The sequence below is a fragment of the Aythya fuligula genome, chromosome 3 (assembly GCF_009819795.1).
Source record: "Aythya fuligula isolate bAytFul2 chromosome 3, bAytFul2.pri, whole genome shotgun sequence".
NCBI lineage: Eukaryota > Metazoa > Chordata > Aves > Anseriformes > Anatidae > Aythya > Aythya fuligula.
In genome coordinates, this window is record NC_045561.1 from 60,257,094 (window position 1) to 60,282,840 (window position 25,747).

Below are 25,747 nucleotides of genomic sequence, written 5' to 3' on the forward strand. Positions count from 1 at the left end.
TCTCAGCTGGCAGACATGCCAAAGTTTACCCTTTTCTTTTCCATCTCAGGCAGAGCTAACCAAACATCTCTTCACAGTTTTGTACAGGGCAGCGCAAGCAACATAACCTGTTCTCAAACCTGAACAAATCCTCTAATTTAATATGGGTAGGACTATTACTGCTGCATTATGCTGCTAGAGGTAAGCAGCTCTTTTGTTCTTCAGGGAAGGTAAATTTTAATTTTACCTAGCAACTGGGCACTAGAAAAAAATAAATTGCTATTTAATTTTTCACCCCCCTGTGATCCGTAGGGGACACGAACATTATTCATTCAACCTGCCTTCAGAAAACAAACTTAGTGTCTCGATCCTCTAAAAATAGTGTGGGTTTTCTTTGTTTTTTTTTTTTTTTTTTTTTTTTTAGTTCAGATCTTAGAAGTAGAAGCAAACAAGAATTACAGTTTCATTTTAAAGTTTCATTTTAAGTCTACCAGGGTCAATTTAAAAAAGAACTTCTTATCAGTTTATCACTACTTAAATACATGACTGATAAACCACGTTCACAGATGTCACATTCAAGTTAACCAAAACACTTCCAGTGGTTCCAGGCCTCTCCAGATGGACAGCAAAGCTTGAATGAAGAGCATCTACAACAGTGAGAGGAGTCATTGCAACTGTGCGCAAATACATTTCTACTGCTAATACATCCCTTCCTAGTTCTAGCAGGATCAATATAGATATCTGAGCATGTTCATAAAAATAACCAGATCACTGATGACAGTTAGCTGCTGGAGCTTCTAGTTTCATCTCTTCCAGTTTACGTGGTTTTAGATTTTACTGCCACATCCACAGCAATAGCTTATGGCTCTCAAGAAAAATTAGGAAAATAAAGTTCTTACATAAATGTGCTCATTTATACTAACATGTAAGTGTTTGATTTAGTGCAAACATTCAACTGCTTTCAATTTCCATTTAAAGGACCAGTCCAAGTGAGCAAATTTAATGCATGAGAGCTGTTTACCACTTTCAGACCAGTATTGATACAGATCTGCTGAGGTCAGAAGAGGCAGTAAGCAATGCACACAGGAATCTAGTCTGAAAATGTTACGGACCCTTCCAGTCTAAGAACACAATGGAAAAAAATGGAACCAAAAATGTGCAAGGAATGCTATTAAGGTGGAAACATTCCTATAAGCTAGGCACATCTGATGCGAATACCTTTCAAAACCAAACACGAGACATTCCAGCTTAGCAGCTCTCCTGCTTTCTATAGCTGAGATACCACAGATGGGTTCTTCCACCCTCTGGCTGATGGTTCTGTGTCAATAACCCACCAGCATTTCCTCCCAGTTTTTTTTGTGTGTGTTTTTTTTTTTTTTTTGACTCCCATTTGCTAGTCAGAATCCTTGGCAAGCAAGCAGCCTATGCCCCCCAGTAAAAAAGTTCATATAAAGGTCTGTTTCACTCAAAAAGCCCAGTGGAAGGGACAGTGTCTCAGCCAACCACAGAAAGCAAATTAATCCCACTGAACTTTCTGCAGCTTGGCCCAAACCAAAAAAAAAAAAAAAATTCAGCATTGTTATTTAACAGCCAAATTAGAGGTAGGATTGGACTGTATATGAAGACAGACCAGGATTTAAAAAAAAAAAAAAAAAATCTCTTCATCATACTGCTAATGGAAGCTAAAGAAGCAGCTCAAAATGCTTGGTTTCAGGGCAGGATGCCAATTCTGCTGATAGTTATTTTGCTGCTGCTGTAGTCTAGTTATCTTCACAGTACATTTCTGCCTTTTTAATGATTATGAGGTGCCTGTTGCCTAGCCAGCCCTCAAAATAGTCAAGGCAAGAAGAGCAAATTCAGAGCCTAGTTGTGCAGAACTAAAACTTTTCTGGAAAGAACTATTTTCTTGTTAAGAACAGTATAAAAGGACAGTTAATATTTTGCCTTGATGTGTTGAGTTTTTTTTTTAAATAGAGAACTCACCTTTCACCTTTTTGTAGCTACTACTTTATTGCCCGGAAATTTCAGGTATGGGGTGCCTAATATCAGTCCAGAAGTGTAGATGTTTCTCTCCTACATCTGAAACAACCCGAAACCCAGCTAGCTGTCATACTTCATAGACCTGCAAGCTACAAAATCAACAACTTATCTGCAGGCTGTCCCTGACCTCTGAAGAGTCAATCACAGTGTCAAGTCAAATCAATTACAGGAACTGGTCTCATTTTTACAGCACAAGAGGTGCCTGAATTTTATTACCACATCCTTGAGTCCTATACAGAAACGTTTCCCAGAGACTTTTCTTCCCTTCACTGGTCTCACATACTGATGTTCTTACGGCCTTTCCACAATTAATGCTGACCATCTATTACAAGACTTACCTCTTGTAATTTTGTATCATTGCCTTGGTTCTTAGGACGTTTACTGCTTAGCTTCAAGAAAGCAATACAGGACAGATTAGCACAGCAATAGTACATAAGGTGGAGATACTGAGGAGATAAGGACAGAGCTGAGGACAATACTTTCTGGACACCAAGGTTTCAGTCTTGGCTGAGAGCAAGAAAGCTCACCAGGAGACAGCCCAAAGACTTGAAAGATCTATTGCAGTAGCTGTAGAAATTACAGATTCAGGAGAGAACAATATGCATATACCTAACCTTTTAAAGTTGGTCACGTAATGGCCATCACAAAGTCCATGGTCCTTATGCCACAGCTCATTAAAAGCACACTGCTCAAAGACTCTCCACATAACAATGGCTAGAGGTACTTAAAAGCAAAACCTGAAACCAAACGGGTCAAAGCAGGACACATCACCCACAGGATGTTACAGCCTCAGAATTGCTGCCCAGAGGCTGCAAGCCCTACAGGGAACCTCATTTAGGAGGCAAGATGTTAAGCTGGTCTTACTGCTTTAAGATGCATTAGTAGGGATTTTGAGTGTGAAACCTTCATTCTCAAGAGCATCTCCTTTTTGATTCCTTTGGTGTGAATTTTCATTTAGTCAGTATTTGACTAAATAGGCAAAAACACCCTGAAGGTCTTCATGCAAAGATCCCTTCACATAGGAAAAAAGACTTCCAGTGACCTGAGAGCCTGTACTCCAAATAAGCAAAAAATATGCTGAATAGGACCTAACTAGCAACAGAACAGAAAGGCATACAAATGAAGACAAGCTATTTCTGGCAGCTGTAAGAGTACTTCATTTTTTTTTTTCAAAAATCCAGATACTGCCTCCCCAGAAAACTTCATGGGAGGGAGCATTCTCAGCACTGTGATACCCTATCAAAAGCAGTGCTGTAAGATGTTCTGAAGGTAACTCCTGTTCCTGCTGCTGTGCTTTTTACATGATGTGGTTTATAAACTGTAGAACAGGAAGAGGGGGAAGAATTCCCACAAACCAAACTTCTTGTTAGCAATAGCAAAGAGGTGACAGTACACTGCAGCTGTGTTTTCTCCTCTCCAATGATCTTCAGATATTTGAAAACATAACCTTTACTTCCCACTCAACTTGCCAGTTTCAAAACAAAGCCTAAGCATTTGTCCTACTTCAGTTTACTCATCTCTTAGCTTTTCACTACGCAGTGACTGAACCTCACCTTAGGACAGACTAATGGTTCTCCACCTGCAACCCTAAAGCTGCACATTGCAGAGACAATACTCCTTTGGTTACAGGGAAATCCAATCCCAAGTAAAACAGCGCCGTGGAGGTATCAATCTGTGAGAAGGCTGAAGCTCAGAGGTGCCAAAGGTAAGAGCACGCATCAGTAATCTAAGTTTCCACCTCTGACATAGCTCCAACAATAAAGCTGGCCTAGCTCTGGGTCCTTAACTGGACTCCACTTATTGCTGTTTTCTTAGGGTAAGAGTCAAAATCAAGATCAGTGTTAGGACAGCTTCAAATAGTAATAATTAATAAATAAGTTTAATTGAGCCTCTCCTAGATTTACACATCTTACAATCCATTCAACATTCATGTTTCACTTTTTTTTTTTTTAAATGGAGATGGGTCATAATTGCCAAGTAGCATTCAAATACAAATGAGAATCTCCTCAGGAAATTCCCAGGCAAAGTGCTGGAAAGGATCTTTGTCCTTCTCCTGTTTCTTACACTGGTCATCCTCAAACAGAATACTGAGCAAGGCAGATTTTGTCTCACTCAATACAGCCATTATTCGGAGCATAAAATACTACTTTGTCCTCCAGAGCCTGCAGGAAGTTTGAAACAATGGCTGAGGAGCACTGTCTTCATAGCTCTGATAGCCTAACTGGATTAACAACTAGAAACACATTTGAAAAAATGGAATTAATTTGCTTTCCTTAGATATACACTGGAAAATTAAACATACTCATAATACTGGTTCTAATAATATGTAGAATGTGAATCACTGGCCATACACAGCACATAAAAACTTCCACCTGCACTTGACTCACCTGGAAGTAACATTCACCTGCCAACTTCATTCATCCTCCAAAATACAACTCAAATGCTGTCCCCTCAACTGTGGGAAGTGGTATACAGGAAAAATTACTAGCCCAAACTCAGGGTTAAACGCTCTCCAAATGAGAATTCCTTTCCGTGGGCAAAGTTTAGCACTGCTCAGTCTGCTGTGACACTTCTATTGTCTTAAGTGAATGAAAGACTATCTTCCAAAACCTGTTGAGCTTCTACCTTTGGAACTTATTACCTACCAAGTATTAATTTCAACATCCATCTTAATCAGTAAAACTCACAACCAAGGATTATACAGCACATTTGTACTAAGAGCCTGAACTTACTAAGAAGGCAGCAGCCCCACTGAAGCTGGCTCACCATGTGAAGCCCAGGCAGCACACCTCACTGCAGGCTGGTAACTTTGACAGTACACTGAGATTTCACTAGGATTTGTTCCTTCAATGTTTTTAACTCACTTTGCAGTGTGGGTGCTATGCAAAGGTATCTGCAGCTACCTTAACTTTGCTCACTCTGAGCTCCGTATGACCCATCTCCACAGGCAAGACAAATTCTCCAGACAAAACCTCCCACCTTAACAGTAACCTTCTCACTTTCATGGTAGCAAGGCATTTATGCACAGCCACTCCTGCATCTCCATTGAATTTGCTCCTCGTTTTCATTTGTAAGCACCCGGGAGAATGCTGATACTTTTGCCCAGTTACTAAGACACAGCAATATTCCAGAACAAAGTTTGTCTAACCACTGCTTTCTTGGATCACAGCCCAACACTCACGTGACACTTAAGTTCAACCCCAGCGATGGTTAATGCAAGATTTTACCAGCTATTTAAAGCATAAAAAGCTGAAGTGCTTTCACATTGTTTACCGCAGAATCCTAAGTCAAAGCTTTATAAACAGCATGATTACTTTGTAGAACTTCACTGTACCTTTGCACATAGAAATGTCAGCATGTGATGAGTTTGGAACACATGGCATAACTAGACAAACACAAGTTGAGATAAGGGTATGTATCCTATCAGTCAAAACCACCACGCCAGAACTAGACCCACAAGTGGTTTGTAAACATTATTTCATTTCTGAACGGAAAAGCTATTTCAACTATTTTTCTTTCCATCTCAACATTAACGTTAGTTTCCTACACATTTTATGCTAGTCATATTCTGAAACCTCAAAGGTAGAACCTCATGATTACATTTGTTCATTTTTATTAACACCAGAACTTCTATACTGCTAATGCACATTTTTCCTTGGTTACCCATATTTTGCAGCCTCATGAGCATTTATAGGGAAAGGTTTGCAGGTAACAGCCAATAGGCTCATTACAGACCACATCCACCTTTTCCTACACCAAGGGCACATCTTTCTCATGATCAAACACTGTTCGCTGACAGGCTTCCACCATCTGATGCACAGATGCAGCATGATTCCCTGCAACCCTTTGTCTAATACTGCCAATTCTAGATCAGAGAACATCCAAGGAATGTTTTGGAAGATTTAGATTGATGTGAAGTACTTTTGAGTACCTGAAGCATTACTCACAATCCTCAAACTCTCTCATCTTCTGAACACAGAACAGCAACACATCCCCGCCAATTTTACTGGATATACACATCGCAGAAATCTTCTCAAAAGCTTCTGTGATACTAGCCTCATTAGCTTCAGCCAAAAAGATTTTGCACTCCAAAAATATACCGTAAAAATCCACTTCTTACCCTCCAATGTTATGTGAGTTACGGACAGATCCTTTCAGAATATCTAACATGCTACTTACCAAAATGTTGCTGCTGTATTACCCATTTTTCTGGTCTTCAACATCTTCCTTCTCCCCACCCCCATCCCACACCAGAAGACAAGTGAATGACCTTGTGAAGACTTGCAACTTTGATTTACCAGCCAAGGAGCTTCACCAAGTGCTGTCAACAGCATCAAGATCTCATCATAAAAAATGCTGTGGACAGAAGATGGAGACTGAACCCTCCACACTTCTCAAGTGCATAATCATCAGCAGAGTTTGCACTGTCCAGGAGGCAGTCAAGCACAGTGTGGAATGTCACATGGCCAGTACATCCCGTACCAGCCAGTGCAGCAAGGCCAGGCTGCCTTCACAGTTCTTGCGAAGTACAAGCTGCCAAGGAACTCTGTAAGTGACTACAAACCTGATGTGCAACACCTAGCAGTTTTTCACATCCTTCTTTATTCAAGAAAGAGCATGTACAATACATTGCACATAAGAATACCTACCCTTCTCAGCAACATTCGTTTTAACAAAAATTCGGAATTTTGTTGAAAGCCATCAAGTTCTTCTGCAATCACATTCTGCAGCTTCCAGTACATCCAACAGACTGATTTACAGTTACTTGTGGAGAATGAGCAGCCTTTGGCCAACGTAGCTGCTCACTAGCAATAACCAAAGCAGATGAGACACTCAGCAAGCCAATACACACCTGGACTGCAGTCAGATCATTAGCATACATCTTTGCAGTCAGATGGTTACTCATTTCAGACCTCCACAATGTTTTAGATGCTACTGCTCAGTGTTTTGCATTTCTGTGGTATTTGCTATTTACAAGTAAGCATGTTCCATGAGCTGTAGGAATTCTTCCAACTTTCTAAAGGAAGTTGGTTGCTAGCACCCAATGCTGTCATTTTTGGCTGCAGACCACAGGGTGGTTACTGAATCCTTTTGGAATGTACCAAAATACAGAAACTGCAGCTTTATTAATTGCTGGTTATCACGCCGTTGTTGTATTCCTTCCTTTAGAAAGCATTCCTGACAATGAGGTTAAAGAGTCACGCTTAAAGGTGGATTGCGTCTTAGGTACATAACTTGTCTTTAAAGACAACTGAGGCAACCAATTCCTGATCCCTCCCCTTTGTGGAGGAGTGCTTGTTTGCTGCACACAAATACACTGCTAACATGTTACTGCATGGTTAGTTTTCAACTGACTGCTCCAAGCAGAAGTTCTAACGCGTGTACTCCTTCTCCCTCTGCTGACATTTCCCCTCACACAGGGAACAGGTAACACTGCCAGTGTTTTCCACCAAAGGCACAGTTCCATTGTGGTATTGGTCTTCTCACACTAAACTGGCAGCCTATGAAGCCCCACCCGTCCTTCTCCCCCCTTCCTTTTCCCCCAGTAGACACAGAAGCCAGTGCAAGCTTTAGTCGATGCCTTTTTTGTAACCACAACTTCCCTCATGACACCTGAATTCCCTCCTTACAAGTGTTTCAAGTTTATGCTTCTGCACCATCACCTCACCTACCTCCCAGATGATACCACCTTCAGGAATCAGACTGTTTAAATTTGTGTAACCAACCGTGCACAGCCTACCTGCAACTTCCAGTTATTTCAGTTATTACAGATGCTCAGTATCAGCAAGTCCGCATGCCCTTGTATTTTGAAGGGGTCAATAAACTCAGGGTTTCTTTTTCATGTAAAGATCACTCACTTCCCTATTCATTATTATCCTTCCTACAGTTGGCAGCTTATTTATGGAAAAGTGTTTTTTAAATACGCAGACAGTGATTTTGGTTCACATGCAGTTATTGAAAACAGTATCTGCTAAACAATTGCAATAACTGTTTCAGTAGGGTTTTAAAAAGCATGGTCCCACTCCAGGCGAGAAAAGCTCTTCAGACGTTACACTTTCTTCCAGTTACAGATCATCCACAGTTGTCAGGCAGCACTGACAAAAATGTTCCAACTCAGCACTGAAAAAAGGAGAACAAGGTCTAAATAAAATGGTTCATTTGAGGGAGAAATTTCAACTTGCACACTTTTTTCCGAAAGCACCTGAAATCCCATTGAAGATTAATACTTCTCAAAAGTTTAAATTAAGTCTTCTGGTCTCATCTCAGAAGCCGGATCCGGATTAGGGTTTTCAGCAAGGAATTCAGGTTCGGGATAGGATCATCACAGATGAGACACAGAAGCAGTATGGCAAATGTAAATCTAATACAAGATGTACTTATATATAGCATTTCTGATTGCTATACAAAAATCAGAAATTCTAATATGTCTTTTGACATATTAAATAAAGTAAGCATCTAGAACTTTTAATGTAGATTTAAAGGTTATCTACAGTTAGGCACAGCTACTAGCACTAGGTGCCCTGGGGAACAAGTGGTCTTAAATTCAGTACATGTACTGAATAAGCAAATATACTGACTTAATTATTGTAATAAGCATATCAGCAGCTGTCATAGTACTAGCAGTTCCCAACCTGTAAGCACAGAATTACTTGAGACCTGATGATAAAATGCTTGGAAGCTTTTTAATTACATACCTGAACAAACTAAAAGCATTTGTTCATACAGTTTGGGCCACATGCATGCCTGAAAAGAGAAACACTAGTTTAGAGATTTTCTTCCATCACTCCAAACACAACTTCCTATCTATATAGAATCTCACAGACCAAACTGCATTATTAAACACCTAGTGGGTAAGAATCAGTACTCCACAAGTTCCATAAAACAATCTGGAAATACTCTCCTACCACAGTAAGTCTTCTTGCATCTCTTACCCGGCTACTGCTTAACTTGGCTATGAACTGTGACAAGCATCTAACCAGTCAAGTTTGAATCTCCCCATACCAAAAATCAAAACCTTAATTTCTGAATTAGCTAATATGTGGTTCTCAGCTTGCATCACAACATTAAGAACTCCAGAAAAAGCTAAAATCAATCAACAAGCAAGCATTACATAAACTGCATCCAGACTACATTCTTCCAAACACTACTGTCCTGCAAACAATAGGAAAATTAGGTATCTCATTTTGAGCTAGACCCAATAAAACTTTGGTTTAAAACCAAGATAGATTATAAAACACTTCATAAGTTTTCCATGGTTCTTCACTGATCAGACATACCAATAGTTTTGGGCATCACCATTCCAACAGAAAAAGCTTTTTAATTTAATCATGCCATTAATTGGAATTCATACCTTCTAGAAGCAGCCTTCAAGCATCTCTGCAAAGAGACAAATTGCAACAGTTAGTTTTACTAACAAGGCTTGCTACTTCCAACTTCTCTAGATCAGCCATGTCACAGAAATTCCACTTCCTACTTGTAATGCTGCCTGTCTAAACAATTCATCATTTTACACATAGCATTACAGCACAAAAAGTTTCACTCCCACGTTTTGACTTTGCACACCGGGACAAAGCCTGCTCTTCAAAATGAACGCTCTTCAAAGCAAGCTGTTGGTAGTTAGGCAAGATCTTTAAATACTTTTTTTTTTTTTTTTAGGAAGGGAATAAAATTATGGGCTTGTAGTGAGACAGCAAGATTAGAACCTGTCTTCACAACACTTAGATTTTTAACTTCGTAAATGAAAGATGCACAAGTTCAGATTCCAAGTGCATTTCATTGAAAGGGATTAAGTTCAGGTACCTGTGTAAGAATGAAGGTTAGGGAAACTACCAATACATCTGAGGAACCTTCAGTGTTCGCCTACATATTTCTTCCCTGCTTCAAGTATAAGTTTAGACTTAGTCTTTCTGAATTAGTTTAGTTCTTAGAGCACTTTTAATAACTAGCAAACATTTGTTTTTTTATCAGCTCTAATACCAGATACCTGAAAAAACAAGGATCTAAAATTGCTCTTCCAAGGTGCTACTATTTGCTGGGCAACAGCACACGCCCACATAAAGATGGACACAAGCTGAGTTTTAATAGACCCAAGTCTTTTTTAAAGACCCAAGTCTAGTTTTAAAGACCCAAGTCTTTATTCACAACATCTAGCTTGTACATGCAAGCAACCATATAAGTTGCACTAACTGGGAGATCAAATAACTTTTGAAAGAAAAGTGGTTTCATTTCAGAAGCCAGATCCGTATGAAGTTTTTCATCAGCAAATCAGGTTTGGCAGTTTCATCACAATCCACCACTTTTATAATTAGAATAGTTCTCTAATATCAGAGTCACAACACAAGTAATAGATTTATATATCCCACAAAATAAGCTGTCTTTCATATGCAGATGCACTGGAGAGGGAATACTCAGAGCTTTAAGAGGGAATACATTTCAATTAACAAACAGTTCTGGCAGTTCAGCAATAAGCATTACCTCTGTGTGTTGTACCAGGAAATCAATCACAATGAATTTTCCCATTATTCAAAGCTGCTCAGACATTCTAGAAAGGAATAAAATGATCAGTTACAACACGTCATGTTATACAGCCCATTAGGAATGACCAGGTTTTAGTCTAGTGGATCACCTTCCTCCCAGAGTTTTCACTTTCCAGACACAACCACTAGTTGCACAGATTTGAGTCAGTTAAGTTAGACTAAATACAGACCCTGATATTACTACTTTGAATTTCCAAGTCAGAATAACAAAAAATCTCCAGGTGTTACCCTTTTCTTCACCTAAACACTTTCATTAAATTTCCAATAAAGTCTACATTGACAAATAAGTCACCCTGAGGTGATGTTTGTCAAATTTAGTATGTATGTTCAGACATTTTAACAGCTCCTTCAAGTGCTATTTGAAACACTGTTCACCTGTCTTCCCAGTCTGCACATTTCAAAAACAAATCACATCAAATAGCATGCCTGAAATACAGCAATAATTCAGTTCTAAAGCCCATGACAAGCCTACTAATTTGATCACACATTTATGTTACGCCACTTACCATATTAATGTATCCCTGCAAATTATTGAAAAGATAGCTTTCATGAAAATCCACTTCTGCATACCAAATATTCTTCTAGTTCAGATGGTGCTTCCATAAAGGGCTAGAATTGAAAGTAAGCAGAAATTAGTTTAAGCAGAAAACATCTTACAGCATTACTAAATCAGAAGTTTACTAAGTCAGAAGTGATAAGCACCAAGAATTCCCTTTTTCATAGTATTATACTAAGTCTTTAAAACCACTGGAGATTCTGTACATGCTAGAAAAAGTTGGCCTGAATTGATTTTGGACCCTTTTTGCAACTACTAAATACGGCCATGTGTGTGGAAACACATTAGCTCCAAAGAACACCCAATACTAGACAGCTAACTTGCACCATTTCTGTAATCAGTACAGTTCAGCAGAAGTTAACAAACTGATTTATCACATAGGTCTTCATGCTTATTTAAGTGATACAACAAAAGAAATGACACTAAGAGCACCTGACCTAAGCACTAGCCTGAGTAAAACAAAAATGACATGTATTACTCAGTTTAAACTGTTTTTCCATTTTGTCCCACTTGATAGTCATACAAAGTGCCACCTATTACCCTTTACACATCCTGTACTTTCAAACAAAAAATAGGGAATAACAAAAAATTGAAGCATTTATTGTTTTCATCAACAGTAGGAAAAAAGTTACTTCAAAAGCAACAAAATAAATCAATTACCTTACTGCTTCTGTATAATATATTGGTCATCATTGAAAGCTTCCACTTCATACCTAAAAACAAACAGTAAACAAGTTTAATACTTGAAATAAGTGAATACTTAGTACCAGGCCATTAAATCATTCACATTTTGAGACTTAGTCTCAGAAGTAATGAAATGTTAAACAATTCAGAATTCAGTCCTAGTTTGCAGCTTTTTTTTTTTTTTTTTTTAGAAATCAGCAAGAAAGCCATTTTTTAGTAACAAAGGAATGACAAGTTACATCTGCTTGAAATCCCATATTAAAGGGATTGTAAAAATAACTGCATCTATCCACTATTAATCTTTTATCCAGAAGATTTTTAATGAAAATTTGTTGGTTCAAGATTTTAATCCTTTGTGCCTACATAACAATTTCATTTTGTACACAGATAATTCAATTTTAACTACATATCAAGTACTTAAATCTGTCACCTCACCCAGCAAAAGAAACAAGAAAGTAAAACATTTGTTTCATCATATATAACCCTTAAAACATGTAGCTTGTAAAACGTCTATTACTACAATGTGTAGATGAAATAAATGCAAGAGATTACTAAGCTTTGTTTTGTTTCATATCACCAGAACAATTTAAGCCATAAAACCCTCAAGTTAAGTATATTATTGCACCCAATAATCAAGGCTTACTAACAGCTTGTAAAGACACAAGAACTTCACTGTTCAGTAATCTAATAGTGTCTGACTGGGGCTATCACTGGACAAACTAATTCAACACAGAATGAATGAAGCCGACAGCTTTTTACATGAACACAACCACCTCCTAATCTCTGCTTGCAGATAACCTAGAATCCTTGCTGCTTTGTATTGCATTGCCCGCTCTTCCAGAAGGACTACTGCTCAATCACATTGGCACACCAAGAAGGAAAAAGGTGCCCTTATCACTGAACTTGGGAACAATACTCGCCAGCATGAACAAGTTAGGGAGCCGACATTACTGCAGTGCCAGGTGCATGGGGGATTTTTGCACATTTCTGAATAAAAGCTTACTCATACATTAAGAAAATGTATATTTATACATTTTCCAGGAAATGCAAAGTTACATACATGCATGAGTTATCATTTGTTGGGGTCTTATGAGGGTCTCTAGTGGTCCTTGGGGGTCTTCACCCTCATCAGGGAGAAGCCTGCTTTTCCTTAATTGTTTGTAAACTGCTTGAGGACATTTACTTATAGTTTGGCAAAGCTTCCATTGTCACATTGCTTAACTGACTGGGGGTTACACGAACCAAACAGCATGTTCCCTAAGTCATAAGGAACTTATCTAGTCATCCTACTGTAAACCTTAGCCTTTTGTTATCACCTTAAGCCATGTATTTTTTTTTTTTTATAATTTCAATAAATCCCTTTTATTTTCTTCTCATTACCTAGAAAGAAAAGCAAGCATGAATAGTTAGGACACTGAAGTGATCTGAATGCTCAGGTTAAAAAAAATTAAGGATTTTTGGCAGTATCCATGGATTTTACAATAACTATTTCTGTAACTTGGTATAAGGCAACACACTCTGATGCAGAGTCCCCTGCAACAAATACTGCCGTGACCCATAAGCCTTATTAGAACACCTCTCTCCTATTGCTGCGTTTCTGCCAAGTCCTTTATCAGCGTTAGAGCCGCAGATTTTAGCAGCGCGGCACAGCACAGGGCGGTGTCAGCCCAGGCAGGGGCTGCTCCCATCCCCAGCAATGTCTGTGGCAAGATGGCCCCCGCCGCACACGCGGCCGCCGCCCGCGCGGACTACAAGTCCCGGCATGCCCCGCGCCGCCGCGCTCCCGCCTCCCTCCCCAAGGCCGCGCGGGGCACGCCGGGACCTGTAGTCCGCCCCCCGCCGGCGGCAGGGCGCTTCACCCGATGCCGGCCTGGCGCCACGGAGCGGGCCCCGCTGCCGTCCGCGACCCCACAGCGGAGCGAGCTCGTCGGGAAACCGATCACGAACGGGCAAACCCGGCCGCCATCCCCGCCCCGCCCGCACGCTCCTTACCGCCCGCCTCCGCCGCTCCGCAGGAAAAGAGCGGGCGCGGGCGGCGCGCGCCGCTTTTATAGGCGGGCGGCGGGGCGGGAACGAGGCTGGCCACACCCCCTCCCCGCCGGCCGGCTGAGGGGCGGGGCTAGGCGAGGGCGCGCGGTGCGCGCCCGGCGCGTGCGCGCGCGCGGGTGGCGGGGCCTTTGGCCCGCCTCAGGCGCGGGGCTTCCCCTGGCGGGCTGGGGCCCTGAGGGGAGCCGGGGGAAAAGGGGGGGGTTCAGCCAGGCGGTCTCACAGGGTTTGTGTGAAACGTGCAGCTAATAAAGGCAGAAGTAACACATGTCCACATCCTGAACTCACAATAAAACATTGTTGGCTGAGCTCTTTTGTCTGTTCCGTCAGCGTTTCCCAGGGCTCTGGCCAGTTCGCTTTCTATTCTACAGCGCTGCCCAAGTGCGTCGGCTTCCCTTCGTCTCTAATTAGATCTCTGAAACCTCACCGCACGCACACCCTTTCCCTTTTTGGAAATGGCATGCGCTGCGTTACCCACAGGGAGCATTCCAGCTCGTCTCGGCCGAGCAATCTCCTGCCCGCAGCAGATGGGAGGTTTTTTGGCACGACTGCTGCTGCTTCACGCGGGTTTCGCTCCAGAGTCCAAGGGTGCTGCTCCGTAGCTAACCCAAGAGCGGGCCTGCCCCAATCCCGACACGATTTCAGCCATGGGAAGTCGTGCAGTTACATCTCAGACAGAAAATGGTTCACGTTCAGCTGAGTCAGCCGCCTCTGCTGCTGTGGACATGCTAGAGAAGGGTTGGCAGCAAATATCTGGGCTACAGCAGGCAAAAATGGCAGCCTAAATGGTGTTACAACTGCTCTGAAACCACATCCCAAATTCTAATAGTATTTATGGTGTCCTCCATAATTGTTCCTAAATAACTTTCTTTTTCTACCCTTTTAATGAGAGGATTTATATATCAATCGACTTTGTATGGCAAATCAGGAAAAACAAGGACAGGGAAAGAAAAACTCAAAAAATTGTTTGGTATTTTGGCGACAAGTCGTCAAGAATACGACAAAAATTGGTAGTCCACACATACAGGTGAACTCTCAATAGGAGGGTTTGACCACTGGAAACTGCTAAGGGATGTCTAGAAAAGTGAGTGAAGTGGTAAAATCCTTGTCAATATTAGTCTTAAAATTATTAAGATGAATAGTATCAGGGAGACTGAATAGTTGACAAAAATACAAAAATGAAATATGTTGCCTTCTGCAACCCACGGCAGATGACTAATCATTTTCTCTCTCTTTTCAATTCGTTTCACCTAAAATCTTGCTCTTGACTGCAACAGAGTGACCCAAGTGGCAGACTACAAGCTGCAGCTGACCTACCACCTTTTGTGGTATAAACTAAGGCATGAGGAAAAAGAGTTTTTACATATGTTATTCTCTTGAGGAATGGAATTTCTTTTCAGGGGAAAAACAGATTCAGAATTTAAGCCTGAAGTATGTTACGTAAAACATGAATCAGTACTATTTTAGTTTGACAATAAAAATGCTCAATAAATAATGAGATGACAGAGGGCCTGTCCAGGGTTATGGGACACTGCTCCGTATTGTGAGTTTTGCAGAAGAAACATGGGAATGCCTTTTCTGGAGGGAACCATGCATCTTGGAATGCTACCCCACACTAGCTTCTGTAATTTGGCAGAAAAAAATCTTCATCTCGGTTAGATTTTAGGGTATAGGTTTACCAGTAGTGCTTGAATGCACATTTTTTTGCAAACTTCTTATCCCCAAAGAAATATGTGTCATATTTCTCAGCTTCACCTAAGTTTACTAACACTGGAAAAATTTGTGGATCAAGTGAAGTACAGTTTATTAAAAGTTATTTAAAGTTAGGCAATAATTACAATTACAAGGCTGGAAAAAAAAAAAAAAGTTAACCAAAAGAAAATAAAACCATATAATCCCAAATTATATTTTAAAATAACGTTCCTTCTAGCAGTTTTTCTTTCTCTTCCGTCAGACTTCTACACCTTTATATCCCAGATTTGTGAATGCATGTGCAAGCTGTAGAGCAGCACCTGATCCTCAAACTACTCGGAGATCCAAAGGATCTCAGAGATCTAAGTCATAAGGGTGGTTGCCATCAAGGCTTCATTTATAGATGAATCACTTCTTAGTTTAGCTCACCACACACCTGTGCCTTTATGCACAGTGCAAGCACTGGAAGAAGGGAGTGCTGGTTACAAGATACTGGTGGCATAATGGTTTGCCTCTTTACGACTTATACAAATTTATGCCTGCCTGAAGGGCTGGGGGTCAGGCTACTGCTAGGGCTTTTCAGCTCCAGGTAACTCTCTCCAGGTTATCTTATCCTTACTTTAAATGATTTTTTCTTCTTCTTGTTCTTTCTCTTTATTTCTTCCTCCCCCAACTTCCCTTCTGGTCCTATTTTAAATCTGTCTTCCTGGATTTTCTCCAATAGCACTGCAGCTTTGATGACTCACGTCTCTTGGTTTAGTTTGAGGTTGTTACCGGTGCATCCTTTGAGATACTGATTTCCCCTCCCCTCTCACCTTCCCAGCAGGAAGTCTATTGTGTGCAGCTTTAATTTCTTCTCAGAACAGACAGTATTCATTGTGAAATCCTCAGCTGACTTTGCCTTATTTCACATTATGCATCATGAAATGCATGAGTAGTGAAACAATTCGTTTGGCTTTTGATTTTGGCCCCTTTTTAGAATTTTACAGAGAGCAGAATTGTTTATTTAAACTTCTTCTCAACTATCTCTCTTTGATTTTTTAGTCACCTTACTGTCACAGAAAGTCAAGCATATTTTGTTTATGATAGCTGAGATCATAAAGACATTAGAACAGCTGTACAGGGCCAGGCCAGAGGTCCACCCCCCAGTATCCTGTCCCTGAATGTAGCCAAAAGTAAATGCCTAGGGAGAGGGATAGGGACAGAACAAGCACGTAGGGCTCCTTCCCTGAATGTTTGCCCAGCTTCTAGGAAAATCAAACCCAGGCACCTCCTAGAGGGGGGTTATTTTCTTTGTGTGCGTGCAAATCTAACAATCCTCAATTAATTTACATCCATAAACTTATCAAGGCTTCCCTGGTGTTTTTATAAAAATTTAGCCTCCACAATCTCAATGGCAAGGAGTACCACAGCTTAAGTAGTGTTATGGGAAAATGTAGTTTGCTTTGTACCTGCAGTCTGTTAGCTGATGGCACAGTTTTAGAAGCAGCTCTGAGCAATTTATCCCTGTGCAGCCACCATCCTCTTTTATTAGTGATTTTATAAAACACCGTAAGAACATCACCACCACCATCCCATACAAACACACGCACACAAGAACACACATTCTTCCCCAGCCTGAAGAAACCTCATTTGCTTTATCATTCCTTATAAAGGAATGATACCTTATTCTCATTGCTCTTTTCTAAATTTCTTATTTCTTTTTGAGATGGTGGTCACAAAGTGCATTCAAGAAGCGGGCACAACATGAGGTTACACAGTGGCATGATGATGTTCTCTACTTTATTCCTTGTTCCCTAGCAGTTACTAAATATGGGGTTTCAGGTTTTTTGGCTATTACCATGAATGGAGCTGACATTGCCACAGAGCTGTCTGTCATAGCTGCGGGATCTTTAGTAATGTAGCAATTTTAGGTGAGGGGACACACCACAATTAGTTCAAATGTGTCATCTGGGTTCCTCTACAATGCTGTCGGATCCTGTTGAAACTGCAGTGCCTTCTAAAAGTTTGAAGCAACTTCTATGATGAATGCCTCCTAAGTGATGGGGTGTGAGAAACTCGCTCAGATCTTCAGTACTGAACACAGAAACAAAAAATTAATGCAATCGCCTAGCCTAATATTCTCTGAACAGGCTTTCTGTGCCTCCTGAAATGGAAAAGGGATATGTCATTTAGTTTTGTTAGGCCCTTATACTGGCATGTATTTATGAGGCCTTCCTTTCAGCCTTTTTCAAGTGGTGATTTTCTGCTTTCAAGATAGTGTTCTCGGTTTGTCCTCATATCACTTATGAGGATCTAATGTTCATAGATGTGCCTTTTAGTTTTGTTTTTAACAAGCATCTCCACTTTTAGGCAGCTCCCCTTTCTGGATTTGAGTACAGCTGTGGTATGGTAGATATTTATTTTTTGTTGCTTCTGCAAAGATTCTAAAAAGATTCTAAATATAAAAAGATGAAAAGATTCCAAATGTGCAACGATTGCTCATACAGACACATTTGTTTTATTCTCATAATCTAATCAGTTTATATGTGGCTGAAATTAACAGTAAAGCATAACTAAGATTTATATAACAACAACAACCTCCCCTCCACAGGTAGTTACTTAAAAGAAGCAATAAATTTGGTGCATTAAGAGAGCCAGACTAATTAATACTAATAATTTTAATTAAATTAGCTTTTTTTTTTTTTTTCTTTTTTTTTTTTTTTTCCTCTGTTTGCCAAGATAAGACTATTTGCTGTCTCCAGGAATAATGATTTTAACTACCTTGTTGTTTAACAGAAGTGTTCATTATCTTGAGCTACAAAAACATTTCATTATGCCCAAAAATACTTTAGGGAAATTTTAGTCTGAGTCTTTGTTAGTACTTGAGAACATCATCTTTTTCTCACTGTTCAAATCTCTCTTCATGTAATTCTGCATAAACTGCATATTACTAAAAGATAATGTGCTTCATTTAACTGCTGTGTAGCTGCTGCTGCTTATCTTATTGGTTTTTGGCCCCCCTTAAGAGATGAGACAAATAGATGAGAGGAAAGCACTGAAGTGGAAATACTGCAGAAAGAAGGGGGAAAAGCAACCTGCTATCTAATATTCTTCTCATAGTTCTAGGGCTCAACTATTAATTAATATTTGCAGTCACTTCATTCATTAACAGTGAATAGGGGAAAAACAAATCTTTTCTGTCATACAGCCTTGACAAATTGAGAGTCAAGCTTACATTTAAACAGTAAATATATCTTCACGTACCTTAACAAGAAGCTACCTCTGAGAAGACAAACCTGCTGAGCTACTTGATTTTTTTTTAATCAAAACTGTTTTTAAGTTTGCCACCTTTCAAAGTCTTGCTTACAATTAAAATATCCTATAATCATGGTGTACAAAATCATGAAAAAAATCACATATTCAACTTGCCATTTCTCAAACTAATTATCATGTGAACTGTTGCAGCAAAGTAAAGGTTGTAAGACTGCATTCCAGCATCTGGAGTTGAATCTGGATATGATAAGTACAGATCTCTCGGTAAGAAATAGGCACTCTGAAGTGGAAATTTCTTGGAAACTTCTTTAATCATCTGGAATGTTTCATCTGATAAAGTAACAAAGTAAAATGTGCATACATATTATTTTACTCATAGCACGTATATTAAAACACACACACACACAAAAAAAAATAAATTAAAAAAGAGTAAAGATGTAGGAAATGTAAAGCTGCGATGGGGGATGGTCAGACTGGGTGTTAGGGAAAGGTTCTGCACCCAGAGGGTGGTCGGGCACTGGGACAGGCTGCCCAGGGCAGTGGGCACAGCACCGAGTCTGCTGGAGTTCAAGAAGCACTTGGGCAATGCTCTCAGACGCAAGGTCTGATTTTTGGGTGGTCCTGTGTGGAGCCAGGGGTTGGACTTGATGGTCCTTGTGGGTCCCTTCCAACTCAGGATATTCTAAATCAAGTACAAAAAATTAACAGCATTATCTGCAGTGCTAATGTATTAATTTTAGTACATTTACTTTTGCGTGAAGGCTTCACTTACAGCAGTGCATAAATCTTTCCCTGTATGAAATTTATGTACACACAGGTATTCCTCAGATCTTTTTTTATGGTAAAATTATGTTTCCATGTTGTCTTGGTCTTAAAAATAGCAAGTTCTCCAGGATGGGGTAGCACATTGGCGGGCTTTGTGAGTGTATTTTGCACTTAGTGACTCAGTTCTTCATGTACAGGGAGACATCAAGCAGCACTTCTTATAGGTGTGCTTTATTTTACAGATTTTATGGATGAGGAGACCTTATATGCTGCTGCTGAAAGAGGTGACCTGGTTCTTCCCTCCTTCCCTGTCACAGCTACAGGATAATCATCACGCTGCTACAAGCAACTACTTGTTACAATAGAAAACTTTTTTTTTTTTTTCCAGCTTTAGTTTTCTAACACCTCAGCCACCTGTACTGACTCATACTGTGACAGTCTAACCACTAGATTTAACAGAAGGGAAGTGGTGGGAGCACCCACCCTTGGCAAGGGAAGATTTGTGCAGAATGATCTCCCTTGACAGCAGCTAATACATAGGCAGCTTTAAATATGATGTGAAACCTCACCTTCCATCCCTCCAAAACACTCTCAGCATTGCAGTTTCATACTGTCAAGACTCCCTTGCGACTGGAGCTGGTAGCTGGGCTCCTGACACTGATGGGGACCGAGTCCTTCTATTTTGCTGAAAGCACTCAAACAAGGGGCCTCCTGCCCCTCTAACCTGCTTGGCTGTGCTCTGCTGGATAATCCCATGGGCTCAGAGGAGGTCACCCAGTCTCTCAGGGCAACAGGAGGAAAGTCCTGGGCATTTCAGGAGTTCCCTGCTCTCTCTTGCACCCTTAACAGTAGGTATGAAGGCAGGCCATCCTCTTTCTGGCCCTCGGTTTTACGTATGCTCTGTACAGTAAGCATGGGACAACGCTGCCACTCCTTGTCAGCTCAGAGAACATGTTCTCCTTGGCTACAGAATACACAGCTAATAGCAGATGAGATTTATTTACACAGTTCATGTGACAAGAAGCATTTGCTCTGCTAGAGGTAATCGGTGTGCAAAGTTTCTAAGCTCAGGGCCAAGCAGAGAAGGTGTGGTGTGAAGCTCGAGGGGCGTGCTATGGGTTTGACCCTCCCAGAACCTCCCAGTCTTCAACACATAATCTCATCTGGAGCAGCACCATGTGTAGGGATTTGGATGGATGTTTGGGGTATTGTGCAAGATATAAAAAGGTTTGGCCACTGCCGGGTGTTGGGAGAGGCGAGCAGCCCAGTGCGCATGGTAGGGAGGTCAGGACGCCAGGTGGGTAGGTGGAGAGGCTGGTGTGTGATGCTGGTAGCTGCATGCACAGTGCAAACCATTAACTCTTGTTATAGTTCATCTGAATACTCCTGCAGGAGCTGGCATGTTTCACAGGTTTATTGTGTGGCCCTGGCTAGTGCAGGTTGTCCTGCACCAAAGCTGTTTCCAGGATGCAAAGGGCCGGTTGCATACAGGCTTGTTGAGAAATGCCATCCTCCTTGCCAGGTAATGTCAGGTAATGAAGTTCCTTCCCTGTCAAGGACTCAGCACCACAGTACATGGAGGCTTGGTATTAGGAGTTTGAATAAACCTGTTTATTCATATTCATCTCCATCTCCTCCTACACCATCCATGGGAGATACAATCCAAGGTCTTCTGCTAGGAGTCTTAAGTGGTCCTGTCTTGACGTAACCACTTCTAGCTGTGGACATCCCACTTAGCCCATCTGGCAACTCCTGACGTTGTGCCCATGTGGAAAAGAGTCCAGCAGCAGCTTTTTATTGACCTATTGGCTAAAGGGCCAGGTGGTACAACAGTTACTGAGCCATGGACTCAGTGGGATACAGCCTTTCTGCTGAATTCAGTAGGAACTGTGGAGCAATCCCCTGTTCCTCCAAAGCAATGGAAAAGCAAAGACAGCTTCAGAAGCTAGCACAGTGTGCTGGAAGTTGTATCACTAGAACTAAAAATATCCTTTGATGATGGCGCTCTATGTTACAAGAATGAGGCAGAAACTTTCTAAGCAACATTGAAGAAGGAAGCTCATCAGTACTGTTTTGTGCTATCTGAAGTATCAGGTAATCTATTTGAAGTGATGCTAGTTCATTGTACCAACACAGCATTTATAACAACTGTTTTGTCACATTTCTTTCATTTTTCTTTCTCCTGAAGAATGAGACATATTTGGGTTACTCAAGTGTGCACTTACTCCGCGTAAGTAGATGTGAAGAGAGGAGTGGATCTCACTGAAGGAAATGTTGATTGATTTGCTTAATTCCTCCTTAAGATCTTGCAGTTTATTGGCATATTTAAGTAGTTTCCAGGCTGCAGTGGGAGTTTGTGGCACAGCTTGATTGTAGGGTTTGTCTCTTGCATGTAAGATGTAAAACAAGATCACTTTAGCTTAATGAATACATTTTATATTAGCAGTGTCTAAGCATTAGAAGGCCTTATCCAGCCTACGAGACTGGTTGTAGGCAGCAACAGACTAAGAAATTACATGTCTTTTCACCCAGGAGTCTGCAGGTCCAGCTCAATGCATCCCTCTCCTGCTGCCTCACCACTTGGAGCTCCCACAGGCTGGGGTCTGCAGTAACTTGGTTTTAGTTTGGGGAAATTTTCCACACTTGAGTGATTTTTGAGTGGCACAACCATTAAGATCATTCCACTGTAAACACAAGAGGGCACTCCCACCTCACTTTTAAATGACTTCCAGCATTTGGAAAAGGAAGTTATTGATGGAATAATGCAGAATACTCTCTTTGAAAATAGACAAAACCTTTATAAGCATTTATAGACCATGCACTTACAGGCCATATGTAAAAAAAGTAGTCTTGGTTCTATCCTTTCTCCAAAATAAAATGCGTGAAGAAAAAAAAATGAATTTCATCCTTGATCTCAGTGAGGTAAAACAATCCTCACATACTTTTATGGTAACCAGCATTGCACTAAAACTGGGGCACTACAGGATATTTTGGGGGAACTTCAAGGGCATACTCTTGTGAAAGCAGAGACTACTTCTTTCATTTTGTAGAGCAAATTCATTGTGAAAAACTACAAAAAGGAGGACAGAAATTTAACATTGTTATGCTTACCAACTCTTGCATATTTTTAATGCCTTCACTCCATTCACAAAAATACCCTTACCTCTCTGTCTGAGGTGTTATGCTGTAAGTACTTTGCACACTCTGGCCAATTATATAAAAATAAACGTATTTTAAGCTCACCTAAGGACCTCCGCTGTTGGGATCAAAGTCTCACTTGATCTCACAGAAAGGTTTTTGACAACTTTTTAAAGTGTCCAGCACATGAAATGAAAATTTAGGCTTGTAAAATAGAATTTCCATACATTTTAAAATACAGATCAGAAACACAAGCAATCACATTTTTGTCAAGTAAATATAAGCATAGAAAACCCTACTATGGTAAAATCCACTGTACTAATAACCTCAGCTTAAATGTTAACATTTTGGGTGAAATGCATCTTTTATTATTATTATTATTTATTTATTTTTCACACAGAGGGAGTTATCTGATATAGTCCAAAGCTTTTGCATGGGGAAACAAAATTTTAACCTCACTTTTAGCTTATTCACATTCTTTCTGAAAGGTGTTTTTCCATCACGTTTTTGTGGTGCACTTTATTTTCCATTAGTGGTCCCCTCCTTGTGCAGTCTGTTTTCATCTCTGCTTCCAGTATGAAAAAGAAAATGTGAGGTGGGGGAATAACGAGCCAGGAGGGAGGAGGAAGGCCTGGCAGCCTCAAAAAGGAGACTATGGAGTTGTGTGTATGAGTCTATGTCCTGATGTGTGCTGTGATCTTCCACTGCACTTCTTACCTCAGCCTCACTGGCACTCCTAGCCCCACACCGCAGAACCCTTGCTTATTGTCCCACTCCAATTCCCTTGTTTTCCCCTTCTTGGCACTGCTGTCTTCCCCCTCAAGAGCACAAGGCTCTACCCTGGAGTTCTCCAGCCCATTCCTACTCACATTGTTGGTACTTCCAACTCTCCAACACCCCTCTCATCCTTGTCCACTGTGTACCACAGAGTCCTAGCCATGAATTCTCTCATCTGTCAACTTCCAATCCTACTTTTCCTTTTGGCATAACACTAAATTTCCATTTTTCTAGCTGCAACAAGATTAATGAGAAAGGAGGGGTGAACAAACATTTTTCTTTTGTTCATTATGAACTTGATCACCAATTTCTTAAGCAACTTTCCCTTTGGCCAAGAGGTCTGATGTCTTTTACAGTATTTTCAATCTGGGATGCTGAAAACAAGGGAAAGAAGGATTAGCGTCCTCTAATGCACCACATTTCTTGACAGCACTTTGGGAGAAAATATGTGGGAGTGGAAGTGTGTCAAGAACTAAAATAAGAACTCCTGGGAGTGGTTGTGTGCTGGCATTAAATGCATGTGAGCGTCTGCTGTGGTCTCTTGAACTGCATTTTATCTTCATGACACTACTTTTTATTTTATGGCCTCCCAGATCCATAAGCTCATACCTGACTACATTACAAAGCAGACAGTGAAGTATGGTGTAAAAAGATTAAAAGCAGATAAAGTACTTGTAATGTAACTTTGCAGAAAAAATAATGACCCTAACCATTTTTTTTCTTGATAATGGTTGTTTCTCTGAAGAAATCTGTTTTAAAAATACACATTTTGCCTGAAACAGAATGGAGTAGTGACAGATTCTTATGGGTCAAGGTGCTCATTTCATTTCCAGACATGATCTTTTCCTCTGAAATAGCAAGTGATTTACAAGTATGGATATTTCTGAAATGATGAACATAAAAGCTGACTTTTAGCTCTGTTAATGAACCATATCGAATAGGATGGCTACTCTATAGAAGGCTAGCTCTGTCAGCACAAGGAAATTGTTCCCCCAGGAAGGGTCAATAGTGACTATTAAAACACAAGAAATCAATTTGAAATGTTAGAAAGCCTCCAATAGTGCTTTTTTTTTTTTTTTTTCTTTCCCCTTAAATGCTCATTCATATGTTTGGTAAAACTTAGATATGAAGAGAAATCAGAGAAAGTAGTACTGTTTGAAATATATTGTACACAGATTGTGAATCTGACTGTTTATGACAAATTACTTTAATTATTTAGTTCAGTTATTTGTTATCTGTAATTATTCATTTCCTATTTCTATTTATTTTGACTGTAATAAAAGGACAGCTATCAGGGATAGCTGTTGATAAGGCCCATACGTCCACCCCTTTGTGGCAGACAACCCCAGTTCCCAATAGGATCTGCTGCCTTATGGGAGGGATGCAAGGTGCTGTGGCAGGTTTGGAAGTGTGTTTGTGCTGGTTGACTGACTGATGATTGCATTGCAAGTTGAAAAGGCTGACTATCACTTGTATATTCTTCAGGGAATTACTGCTGCAGTCTCTTCCCTTTGACTGGAAATTACAGGAAAATTGGCAGGAATTTAGCAGGAGCTGATAATCCTCTGTCAATTATGGTCGATGTTGGTCAGTGAGTTAATGGGTACCTCAGAAAGATCAGCCATCCATAACAATCACATAAGCCCTGTTGTTTGGGGAAAGCAAATCAATTTTTATTGGGTTTTATTCATCTTGGTTCATTGAATCAGGACAACTAAGAAAGAATTTTAAAATCTTTTTTTCTCCCTATTCCATCGAACAGAACAGGAGAGGCAGAACAGAATAGAATAGAGGGCTGCGTTCAGCCCCCCCTGCTGACCGATGCAGGAATAAGTACAGGTAGAAGCTTTGCAGGGTGGAAAAGTCAATTTATTCCTGGGGTAATTGTGGCTGCCACCCTCAGCCATTCCCCAGGTGAGGCCCTGCTCAGGCTTGGGGCCCGGCCTGTCAGCCTCCATGGTCGCCAGACCGCGGTTCCTCTTGCGGGACCCTATGAAGCCAGGATGCGTCCCCGATGTTGTTGTCCTGTGGGGACCGTGTCAGCCTGCAGCCCTCCTGCCCCAAGTGCCACGAAAAGCTTCAGGCGAGTTGTTGTCCCGTGGAGGGGCTGCGCTCCCTGCGCCTGGGCGAGATGCTGCGGGAGCGATAGTTGGAGAGGCTCCTCTGCTGCCGCCTCCCCAGCCCCACGTTGCGATGCATCCTTCTGCGGGGTCCTTGGGGCAGGCGCACGATTGCAACAATGTGCCCCTGGCACAGTGGGCAGGTGTCTCTGCAGCCC

At 40.9% G+C, this 25,747-nt stretch overlaps 1 long non-coding RNA gene and 2 other non-coding genes across 3 annotated transcripts; all 3 read right to left on the bottom strand.

Moving 5' to 3' along the window:
- Positions 1-8,279: 8,279 nt before the first annotated feature.
- Positions 8,280-8,350, bottom strand: LOC116488376. Its single transcript, XR_004253164.1, has one exon. It is a non-coding gene; the product is annotated as a small nucleolar RNA SNORD50 (small nucleolar RNA).
- Positions 8,351-10,243: 1,893 nt separating this feature from the next.
- LOC116488377 lies at positions 10,244-10,310 on the bottom strand. Its single transcript, XR_004253165.1, has one exon. It is a non-coding gene; the product is annotated as a small nucleolar RNA SNORD50 (small nucleolar RNA).
- A 191-nt stretch (positions 10,311-10,501) lies between these two features.
- LOC116487011 lies at positions 10,502-13,810 on the bottom strand. The gene is made up of 4 exons (XR_004253042.1): positions 13,789-13,810; positions 11,773-11,825; positions 11,063-11,165; positions 10,502-10,561 (listed from the first exon to the last, which is right to left on the bottom strand). It is a non-coding gene; the product is annotated as an uncharacterized LOC116487011 (long non-coding RNA).
- Between the last annotated feature and the right edge of the window lie 11,937 nt (positions 13,811-25,747).